The sequence below is a fragment of the Atractosteus spatula genome, chromosome 4 (genome assembly GCF_055471065.1).
Source record: "Atractosteus spatula isolate fAtrSpa1 chromosome 4, fAtrSpa1.hap1, whole genome shotgun sequence".
NCBI lineage: Eukaryota > Metazoa > Chordata > Actinopteri > Semionotiformes > Lepisosteidae > Atractosteus > Atractosteus spatula.
The window spans coordinates 59,184,054-59,196,250 of record NC_142709.1 but is presented as its reverse complement, the minus strand read 5'-3'; positions in this window follow the sequence as shown (position 1 = coordinate 59,196,250).

Below are 12,197 nucleotides of genomic sequence, written 5' to 3'. Positions count from 1 at the left end.
TTTAAAATTAAGGAAAAAAAAACAGGATGTGTTTATCAAAACTAAAACAGTTGGACACTGAAGCTACCTACATTTAAAAGAAGCAGAAAATTTATAATTAAAATGCCTCTTTACATTTGTATTTGTACAGTGTTGCTTACAAAGAAAAAATGTTAAAAATAAATGAACTCCTAACAGATTGCTCATTTGCAAACACAAATTGAGTCCCCTGTTGATTCTGAGGCGTGCTAAGTGTGTTTATTAAAAAAAAACACAAAAACAAGAACAAATAATAAGCAAAGGTGGACTTGCTTGAAATTCCTGCATGCAGAAAACAGAAATACCCACAGTATATATAATTTCACTTCTAGGTTTTATTTCATAAATTATATTTTTATTAGGTTTTTCCCTCTTAGAACTCTAAAGACTCTTTTATTTTGTTCTGAAGGTAGAGAATTCAAACTTATGTCCCTGTTTATTTTACGATTAGTCACTCACCTCCCACTGAAGAAAAATATTCCCCTGGAGGTGTGTGGTCGAAAGTGAGATGGTTTCCAGAGCCTCAGGGTTGTTTTTGGACACAGGCCTATTTTGGCTGAGTAAAAACTCAGACATCTGATCTTATGATGCAGATGGTCAGCACGCTCTATGGTGGCACATTGAGATACTGTTCACATGTGACCGTGTGTGTATTGCATCATGTGGAAAGGACTGTTTTGAGGATTATTGCTTTCATACATTTTATCTATTAGAGTGAAAAAATGCAGTGCAAAAATATCATCTCACAGAATGGAGCATTTGAGAGCTTTGAAAGTTTACCATATTCTGTTGAATGTTGAATCTGTACTATCTCAAAACACATTTTTACCATAAATGTGAGAAATGGGCTTGGTGTGTGAGTCTCTTCATTAATAAGTCTGAGCAGAATGGCCTGTTGATTGTGTTGTTCTCAAAGGTTTTACTTAAGCTTTGGAAGCCAGGGATCTTGAGGATTTGGGAATGTACTGTAGAAAAAATCTTCTAAAAAGAAGAAAATTTAGTGTTTTCAAACTTTCAAAGGTGAGGGTGATTCAGAATTGGAAATGGGATGTCTCTCTGTTAAATTGTAGAATGAACATTGTTATATTTCATACACTATCTGGATTCCTTTCCATTGTACATTTCAGACATCACAAGCCCTAAAATCTGTGGAACAACAGGAGAGACCCTCTCCTGTCAGCTGAAATTTCCCATTACTATAATCTAAACTATAGGGTTTAAATGTTGTTGTTTTCTTTGCAGAACACAAACAAATGTATTTTATTTTGAACCTTCATAATTTATTGTAAGCAGGATCTCAAATTTATACATTAAACTATCATGTTCCAAATAAATAAAAGTACAAGAAATCAAGGGGCATTTTATAGAGGCTGATAAGCTGTAGATTAAAACCACAACTCTATAGGATTTAAATGAACAAAGTTGTTTTTAACCTAACCTTTAGTTAATTAAACAAGTTTTATTTTGACATGTTCCACACGTTAAATTCATGGCACGTTAAGTTTGTTCACTATTGTTTTCATTAACATGTAGCTTAATTAGGACATTTTCCATTGTGAAAGTGATTAATTGCTAATTTATACATTTTAGCACCATTCCTCACCACTAAGAATGCCACTTCCTAAAATATTTGAGCTACACTTGTCTTTACTATGGGTCTCACAAAACCGTTTTAGAAAAAAGCAAACAAAGAAGAAACTCTACGTTTGCAAGGTTCCTGTATGAACTTGATGGAACTGAACTTTATCACTATTAAAGAAAAGGGGAGGAAAAGGGAATAAGGAATCACTACTGTGTTGCAGTGCTTTGTTTTGTCTTTAAGACTGGCAAGGATGGAAGATACAGTATACTGTGATTTTATTCTCAATAATGTACTTCTTGTTTTTGCCCTCACTAAAATAAAGATATTTTTTGGAGTTTTTAAACATTCCCTTGTAAAATGGAAGGATCTTCACAAAATGGAGGTTTACTACAGAACAATCTTTCACCCTGTCTAAAAGGTGGAAGCTATTTATCCCTTTGTTAGACTTGACCTTTAACCAATAAATACTCTATATCCAATAATTAGTATCAAGCTGGCAGCAAAGGTCACACACAGTCCATTCTTGGTCAATCATTTTCTGAAGACTGCTTTCCTGAATCTGTGAACTTTGAGACAAAATGATGTATATACATGCACCACAATGATGTTTTCTCCACTTTTTAATGGTCATTTATGTCACGCAGTCCCAGAATCATCTGTGCTGAAAGAATCGAGCAGCTACAGTATGAATGAGTCTATACATTATTCTCCTTACATATTGGTCCATTAAATACAATAGATTGTTTTTAAATGCAAACAGTAAAAGGAAATAGTTGCATCTTTCTAGGTCTTAAGATTAGAATATGTTCTTCACTACTCCAGTACATAATTCCATGATTTGAAAAGTTATGTGTCTCAGCCATGGCCCACCCTGTGACAGTCAGACATATCGGATTGACATTCATAGGCTGAAAGAGCACATCTGGTCAGTGAGTCACCGTCCATAAACAACCAAGAGGAAAATAAAACCCAACTAAACTGTGCTGGTCTTTGGGAACTGTTTCATCAGACCTATCCTGGGTGGACTTGAATGTTTAAACTCAATAATGTGAGGTGTCAGAACTGTTTCATTTCACACAGTTAAATTTCCCAATTTTATTGGGATGGGAAAAACAATGGTGGTCTGGATTAAGGAAAAAGTGTTGGTGTGGATCCATGAAAAAATACAACTGTTGCCTAATGTAGCCTAACTACAAAGAGTATGACTTTCCACTAATAAACCATGCTCCACTTCTTCAGCAAGATTCTCTACAGAAACTGATTTGATTTCAGTGACTTTTATTATTCATCATGGCCTGGGAAATGAAATGTATCCAGTTAACAAGGATGCTTGGTTTGCCCACAAGGAATGTTAGGTGCAAAATAGCTAAGGATAGCTAAGGTGCAAAACAAGGCCTGCAGATATTTTATTTCCAGGCTTTCTCTGCGTCCTTGTGTTGATAGCAAATAGAACGCAATCAGGCAGGTTTACTGGGCATTTTGCTTCCTAGCATGTTTCTGCAGGCCAAGGATTAATCCAAATAAAGATTCTTTTCTTCTGTCCTTACTGGGGCCTGCTTTTAATGAAATAAAATCACAGGGAGCATCTATCATTTATTGTCAAAATAAAAACAAATAGTCATCATTAATAAATCCTTTCTTTACACATGCGGCAGTACTGGAGCAATGATTAAAGAAAATATTTACCCAATGAGGAAGATTTTGCTCCTTGCCACAGAACATAAATAAACCCAGTCATACAAAACAGGGGACCCTCAGGTTAATGAGAGTTTTGTGTGGTCATTTGGTTTTATGATCTTAGTGCTCTCGCATATATTGCCAACATAAATATGGAACTGCTCCATGGGAAGGCCCATTGAGTGTCGTTAAGTTTAAACTGAACTGTAACAGGTTCAAATACCAAACCTTTGTTATGATTGCTATGAATTTTCAGAGCAATGCCTCTTTTCAGTTGCCAGGGCTATGAAAGACCAAGAGTTGCAAAATTCTAATACCAGCAAAGGATACTGACTTTTCACTGCAGTCTATTAATTCCAAGTAATTTACAAGCAGACAGCTGGGGATCCCAAGTAACATCTTTTAGTACTGTGTAAACTACTGCATACACTACCCTTCTCTTTGGCTCCACTTTCCTGATTTGCCAAGTGTGTCTGGTTGGTATTAAATGTACTATTGTACATGTAGTAAATTGCAGCACAGAACCAAATGTCACCCAAAAAAAATGAAATCCTTTGAATTAAGTCAAACGAAACCTTATACAAGGTGGTGGTAGCTTGAAATGGATCCCACCAGATCAATGAAGATCACTTAAAAAACAAACTACCAAAAAAGAACACTATATACCAGTCTGAAAAATTACTGAAAGCTTGTACATTACAACTAATGTTGTGAGTATGAGATATCTGGTATGAAACATTTTAAGACCTTTCACGAATGTTTCATGCATTTCCATAAACGGTCTTAGAATTAAAAAAAAAATCATGTGGCATTTTTGGAAAGGGAAGTGCTGTGCATAGGCTGCATGTCTTGAGTTTGTGATGGGATGGATTTAGGTTTATGATTTCTAGCTTGGAGGCATTAGAACATCATTTCCTCCTTCAAGGGCGAATCAATTTCCTTTTGCAAGGCATGTGCAACATGATTATTACACTGCTCCTGCCGCATTCCAGTTAACTTAAAATAAGCAGAAAAGGAAGTTAGGTCAGTTCAGTATTTGTGGTGTGTCTTCACAGCTTTGTTCGTCCCTCAAAAATGAAGGAGTATCAGTCAACATGTGATCTAGACAGAAGTCAGTCAATATCTCACCAGCTGAGCATTTCAATGAATTTCAATTAGCCCAATTTTAGGTTGTGCTCCTGTCTCACATGTGGAAATTTGGGTTAGTGCTCAATGCAATCATCAGAAGAGATCTTGTTTACAGATTCTAATTACACTCTTGAGAAGTGCATGGCTGTGAGACACACCACAATATAACATGCAGAAAACAAATGTGTGGCATCTACAAAATCTGTGAAAATATTTATCTTCTTTCACATCTTGGAATGAGCTCTGGAGGATGAATGTCATCATCGTTTTGCCTACAGGTACATCACCCACTCAAGACTGGACTGCAGTCTGTTTTCTGACAAAAAAACTAAAATAAATGCATTTGTTCACAAAGAAAATAAATCGCTTTGGTGAGCACTTAAGACACATTTGCATAATTAGGTTACACGATCTTAGCAGACTTTTTCATAATAATTAAACTAATCTAATCTCGGGAAGAGTAAACAGACTTAGTAGGCTGAGACAACCCTTTAGGCAAGGAACTTTTTTAAGAAGTCTGTGGAAGCTCTACAGCTGATGATGTTTGCTAATTATGCAGCCTTGCACTTCCTGTAAAATTAAAAGTAATAGGCAAGTTTCACTGCCTGCAGCTTATCAAGAAATGAACAGGCAGCCATATTTGGACCTGCTGTCTTGTGTTTTTCCCCTTTACAACACTAAAGGTGCTGTTCAAGCTGAAATGAGAGCCCTCGATGTGCATGGAATAAACCTTTTGATATTGGGACATTTGTCTTGTAAATATGCTTGCAATTAGTTCATTTTGCTATCACAGGCTAATTATGCTCATTAGCATGGTGTGACCCCCTCTAATCTCTGCAGTTCCAGATATATTTTCTTCTCGATGGGGATGACATAAAAGCTGGATCAATTTAATGTCTGCAGTGATGTGTTCTCATAGATAACAGGGAGCTGAGGATAAAGTGGAGGAGGGTCTCACATAAAACCTTGCTATGTAATCCATTTATTTTGAGTCTTTAAAATGGATAATTTGAACTCCCATTTGTTGAGAACTAAATGTCCATTAGAGATGTATGCTAAGACAATTGCTAAAAGACTGATTAAGTGGGAAGTGTGTTATCAACTAAGCTCCAGTCCATGTCTTCATTTGTCTTTAATAAGCAGGCTATTGAACTAGATATCTCCATATGCAGCACTGTTTGTTATGGATAACTAGCAAGGTTACACATGGGGTAAAAGCTATGTGAAGCTGGTGTGTAGACCTCCCAATTTTAGAACCATACATGCATTCTGAGAACATCTTCTCAGAGATCATCGCTCTCACAGTTAAAGTAGGAGGACTTGTCATTACAAAAACAATCTAACAATAAGAAGCAGGAAAATAAGGGCTCTCTGACCAATGAAAAAACCCTTCATCACTGAAAATGTTAAACATATAATGCGTATACTGTATGTTAATGTATACAGGTCTGTCTCATAGCTTTGGTAATTCCAATGGTTTCTAGTACATTGGTTCCCCAAAAAACAAACCTCTAGAACCAAGTCGTTGTGCTTAAGTCTGAGGCACTGTATAATACAAGAAATGTGAATGAACGATTATCATTCAAAATGGACTTTACCTCTTTGTGGAGCACACACACTTTGTTTTGAATAGTCGTGTTTGAAAGTGTAGCAGTATTCACTTGCTAGTGATGTTGGACTTTCAAAAGGTCAAATCTCTTACATATTCGGCACATGCTCCTTATATTAATTACTTTCTTATAAACATTATATTATAGACATTGAACAAATTATCTGAAATGTGTGTTATAGTGATTCGTCTTTTGTGACATAATATATTTTTGATGCAATCTGATTAAAAAAGTCAAATATTCAATATATTCCGTACATCTACCTAAATGAAGTGAAAATCTATAAACCGTATACATAATTTAAGGATTACAGCTTTCATTGAAAAGAAAAGGTAGAAGTTATTTTAAAATGATAACATAACTTTCAGCACAGTCTTTAGATTGCAATAATACTTACAATATTTTATTTTCTTGCTTTTATTCATCAATATTGAAATCTTTTAGTACAATGATTTTATTTTTTACAAAACTCAGTTTTTTTTTATCTCTGATGTAACCATTCCTCTGTGTCTATGTAGAGTACAATATCCTCTGATTGAATGGGTTTCCAGTAGCAACTGTACCACGGTTAAAAGAGTACCTTCCTTTATTATTCTTGAGATGGCTGTCTCTGGTGTCTCTGGAAGACGTACTGTAACCTTTATGGAATTTGCCCTTTTCTGGTAATGTATTTTTGTAACCAGTCTTGGATATTTTGCAATATTACAAACTAAATGGCAAAATGATTTCACCCCATACTAAATGGACACATACAATACATTTCTATCTGAAAACACATTTTTGGTACAGGCTAAGCCTTCCCCCCCCTGAGCAGCACTACTCTGCTGTGTGTTTCTCACTTGCTTTTACACATGGCTGCATAGTTCATGGAATCTATATCCTTACAGATGTGTTCCCTCCCCTGGCAAACAATTACCCCTGTTCTTCTCAGCAGGAAGCCATTAGGACATCATCACGGGTTCTGTTAAGTCATTGCACAATCATAGTTTTGTGCAATCACGTCTCATTCAGCAGCATCTAGGCATATGCCATCCAGAGAAATCAGCATCTACAAACTGCACTGCCTCAAGGCGCATTATTTGTTATATGGTTCCAAAGGTCTGGCAATCTATGCAAAACAATCTCATGAAAAGCATGTTTATCCAGTTGTTGACAATATCATTCAAAGCATGCTTATTCAATTGTTGGATCAGAGGTTCCTAACCCGAAACTGCCAAATCTCATACTAGTTCTCCCTGCCATTCTCCCCTGTGTTTATGTGTAATGGATATACTGTACAGTATACATGTAAAGCATATACACACTTTAGTGTAATGCACAGCTGTGAACAGTTGCACTATGATGCATAGCGTAGTTGCTTGTCAGTATTCCATATCTCCTAGAATGCATTCATGTATTTGATAGGCAATCATGTTTTGCCATGAAATGGAAGCAGTTGAAAATGGAAAAGCCTTAATAATGTGTCAAATGTAGCACGGTATTTGCAGGTTAAATTCAAGACACTTAACTTGGTTTTCTAGGAAAAAAAGCAGAGTGCTGTTAAATAAAGAGAACATTCACACCTCTCACAGAACACATTTCACACACCCAGGCTTCATGTGAAAGAGTTAATTAAATTGTGCTATTCAATATATGTGCTGAATGTTGTGAAAATCTAGCTTTACAATTATACAAAGCAGAAGTTTCTTTTCTGACCTTCATAAACGACACAAACTTCCTATGGCTTATGGAACGTACGTATATACACAATGCTAACTGAATTTCATTTCCTAATTTCTTCAGAAAAACACAGTCAAGCAGGATCTGTTGCAAGTCTTTACACAATATGTTTGAAATAATAAAAGAGTATGACATGGCTGAAAAGAAAAAAAGAGGAGATTAAGATGAATTTCAATGTCAAGTAATGGCAACAGGAAAAAATTGCATGAGGCTGCTTACCAATAATCCCTAGGATATTCAATAAAGTTTTTTAAGGTTTGACTAATGGAGATCCTGTTATTGTAAATGAACCATTGCCAAAGATATAGCAAACAGACCTCTCCTTTAATGCTGTAAACAGAACATTTTGCACGATTATCTTAAAGGTTTCCTACTGAGTGTGTCATAATGTACATACTGTAGGGCATGTGTTAACCTACAGTGTCAAAAGGCATTGTGTTGCAAACCAATATGTTGGATTCATGCATCTGTCTGCCCTATATGTATGTAGTGCATCTAATGCATAATGGAATGAAAAAAAAACTTACTATGAATATTAATCCTTGTGCTATAAATCTAAATTAAGACTTCCAAAAAACACTTGCAAATTTCCACCTCTGATTTTTAGACGAGGTTATGCAATGTGTCTTAATTCACGGCAGTTTATAATTACAGACATGTCGCTGTAAAAGGGTTTGCTAATCCAGCCAGGAGTCTCAGAAGCCGGAGTGCATTAAACCTTATATTTGCTAAATGCTGTGCATTTCATTATTTAATTTAATTAATTATTAAATGAATCTCATTATTTTTTATTCTCCTGGACTGTTCAGTCTTAACTAATATCAACTTTAATGTAAATCTGAATATGAATGTCAATTCCGCACGTATAGTTCTATTGTTTAAAGATCCTAAAAATACAGCTTCATTAGCTGTCCAGAACAAAGTATCTTCTAAGCATACTGTACATTCACAGTGAACAGAAGCCAAGAAATCAGACTTGAAACTTATAGCCAACATTTAAAAAAAATATATATAAAGTGTTTATTTACAAATAGAAGTCAAACTGATTTGCATACACTTTATAATTTTGCTGCCACCACACCTGTAATCGCAGATAATTACATCTGGTGACCTGTATACACTGTGCACTTACTACAGTATTTACCAACTCCTTTGCTCTCTTCAATGCAATGATCTGAAATAAGTCATGTAAGTAAAGTGACACATCAAGGCGCCTGTCAGAAAGAGGTTTAGCATATCAGACTTGGTATTTCTTCATTCTTGAGCCGTCATTTTTATCGGTATCTTTAGTTAATTTTATTATCTTGAACTCAGCTGTCCAGATGTCACATTGGGAGTGAAAACAAGAAAGGTGAAAAAAAAGTTTAAAGACATGGCTGTGTCACCAAAATAGATTTTGGTGTATTTAAATAGGGGCTGGCTCTTTAATAGAAGCTTTTATGCATAATTGATATTATTCTGTAATTTGCCATGTCAATCTAGCAATCTTATTAAAACGTGCAAACTTAAAGCATCTCTCGAGAGACAAACCTCCAGGGAGCTCAGAGACAAGCTGTCTCATCAGAGCAACCTTCACTACCGTTACATCTCTTTCAACATCACAGTCCTCCTGAATGCTTACTGTGTACTGTTGAGGGGGATCTAATTCTTTTTTGACACAGTTCTTTTTTTTAAAAAAAAAACTTCAATAGAGACACAGTTTCAACAGTTAAACACACCATGGGAAATATTTTAAAAGGGTGTTAAAATAAATTGAAAGATTTCTTTCTTGTCAATGCCTTTTGGAAAATGACACTGTACAGACCATGCATACTTGTATTCTAAATAAATTAATATCCATATCAAAGAAAGAAATTCACACTCTTTTTTATGCCAGAGAGACTTAGCCAGACCCTTTCAAAAACTGCTGCACTCTTATTAATTCCAACAACTTAATTCTATCTTTTAAAATAACTACATGATGTGAGATTTTAAAAGTTTTAAGGAATGTGACTTAGTGTGCTTATTCAAAAAGTGTAAAGAGAGAATATTTGTACTGGCTGCACATTTAATGCTTCTTAACCAACAACATCTCACAGCATCAAAGAGACCTAGTCATTATGTTCTGTGGTCCCCCCTCAGAGATGTTTATCTGATCAGAAATCTGGAATCCATACAGGCATGGAACAATGTGGCACTCTCACCATCATACTGTCTTCTCCCTGCAAAGTTTGGACGCATACATTTCCTGTACAAATGGTCAATATTTCAGAGTTCATTACAAGTGCACCCATAAAAACGCTTTCTCTGAGAAAGGCTACATTGCTGAACCTTAAAGGTTCCTCTTCTATAAACTATTCGAAAGAGAAAAGAAAACTTCCTTCTGTTTGGCTCAAACTACGTTTCCAGATGTCTAAGGTCAAAGGTCAAAGATAAAAGTATCAGATTAAGGCATACACCAACTAGTAACCAGTTTCCAGTATATGGGTCTGTCACTGGAGGGGGCTTCATTTGGACTGGCTCTTTCTTCTTCTTCTGGGGCTCCCAGTAAGAGGTCTCATTTCATGCTGGTGAATTATGATGCAGCAACTTCATCCATGTGACTTTTAAACTTACTATTTACTGATGTTGCTTGGGCAAAATGTCAAGCCTGTTAAGTATTTTTGTTAAAACAACTTTAAAGTTGTTTCAGAGGACTGGTTGTGCCCTTGGTCATGAGCCTTTCATGACCCTTACCAGCAGGGTATCCCCCAATAATATTAAAGATTGCCACATCTATGGAAACTCAAACTATTATTTCTGTTAACTAGAAGTGACTTGCATATGAATACAAAAACCTGTAAGGCTATGATAAGAGGTAACTGATTGACTGGAAAGTACAGCCCACAGCTTCTTTTTTAGTATGGGCAAAAGAAGGTATCAAATAGAGACACTATATATTGTATTTGTGCTGTCTATTACTATGAATTAAAGACTTCTCTCAGAAATCTAGCTAATTTGAAAAAAATGCTAATACGATTATTCCAAGTGTGTCAGAAGCTTAATAACTGTGGAAATTGCCTTGTCAAATATAGCTTGAAAGGTGGTAAATTACATGATTATGGGAAAAGCTTTAGCTGTTTTATTGTTTTTTTTTAGATATATAATCTGCTAAATTAAAATGACAGACAACTTCATTAGAATTAAAAAGTATAGAAAATGAATATGACAGAGACAACTTTATTAGAATTAATACGTATTACTTAGAGACATACTAAGCTTTTGCTTCAGCAGCCTGCCGGCGTCTATACAGTATATTTCCCTTGTAGCTGTGCCTCAGATTGTTTTTCTGTATCTTCACTACACAAAAGGGGTGTTCAAACAGATACACTACAGAACTACAGTTTTGGGAACCAGCGTGAAACTGGATAACATATTACATAGGGTACAACAGTTCAGATAAACCAGTTTTTAACTTAGGTTTTACACAACGCATCATTACAGCTGTAAGGGGAGCCTGTTAAATTCTAATTGCACGGGTGACTTCAATAAGTGAACTGTAAGAGACCACAGAGAACCACTAGATGGAGTCAGATTCTGCAGAAGGAATAGTGGACACAGCTCAAGCAGTGTAAATGTACAGCTGTCAGCCCTGAAATTAACTAGGCAGGCTTACGATAACTGTTTGAGGAAGCCCTTTGTCTTTCTATTTTGTTTTAGGTTTGAGAGTCTGAGGCACTGAGGTAAAGACAAAACATTTATTTTTGAATGCCTAGAATCATGAGTATACAGTATGCATAGAGTTTTTTCAAATGTTGTGATATTGGTACGTGTAATAATTCTGTATTAATAGTGTGGAAGCAATACATTTTAGAAGAGGAGATTATGTTATTGTCGCCAGCTTTCAATTAGAGTGACATGCTATATTTTTTTCACAAACATTGATTTTAATCTGAGGAATAATAATAGTGAAGAATCACTTATATTATTCTGCCATTTGCACATCTGTGCACTAGTTGGGTTATACTATAAATGAAACTTCTCTTGACTTGAAAACTTGACTTTTGAATAAATACGTGCCCTTGATATGTTTCTGAGAAACCCTGGATGTTTAGATAAGCTAACCAGGTTAGCATGCACAGTAATGTGAACAATTCCACTAATGTTTTGTTTCAAAAACTAAGCTTCATTTCCATGATTACAAAACAGCACACTGAGTCAGTTATACAGTACAGTTCCCAAAGCCACACACATTAGAACTGTATTTACAGATGTTTAATTAAATTAAAAACTTGGAAAGCTAAATATTGAAATCCAGACTGAAAGCACTATAATGTAAATTACATCATTTAGCATCTTAGAACTTAAGGTGTCACTTTTCATAAAGGAAATGATTGCACAGATTCACAGACTGTGATATTTTTTCAGGAAATGTCTGATGTCTTACAAGTCTTATTTTAAACAATAAAAAAAAGTTTTCCTTCCAAAGCGAAACAATATTCCTG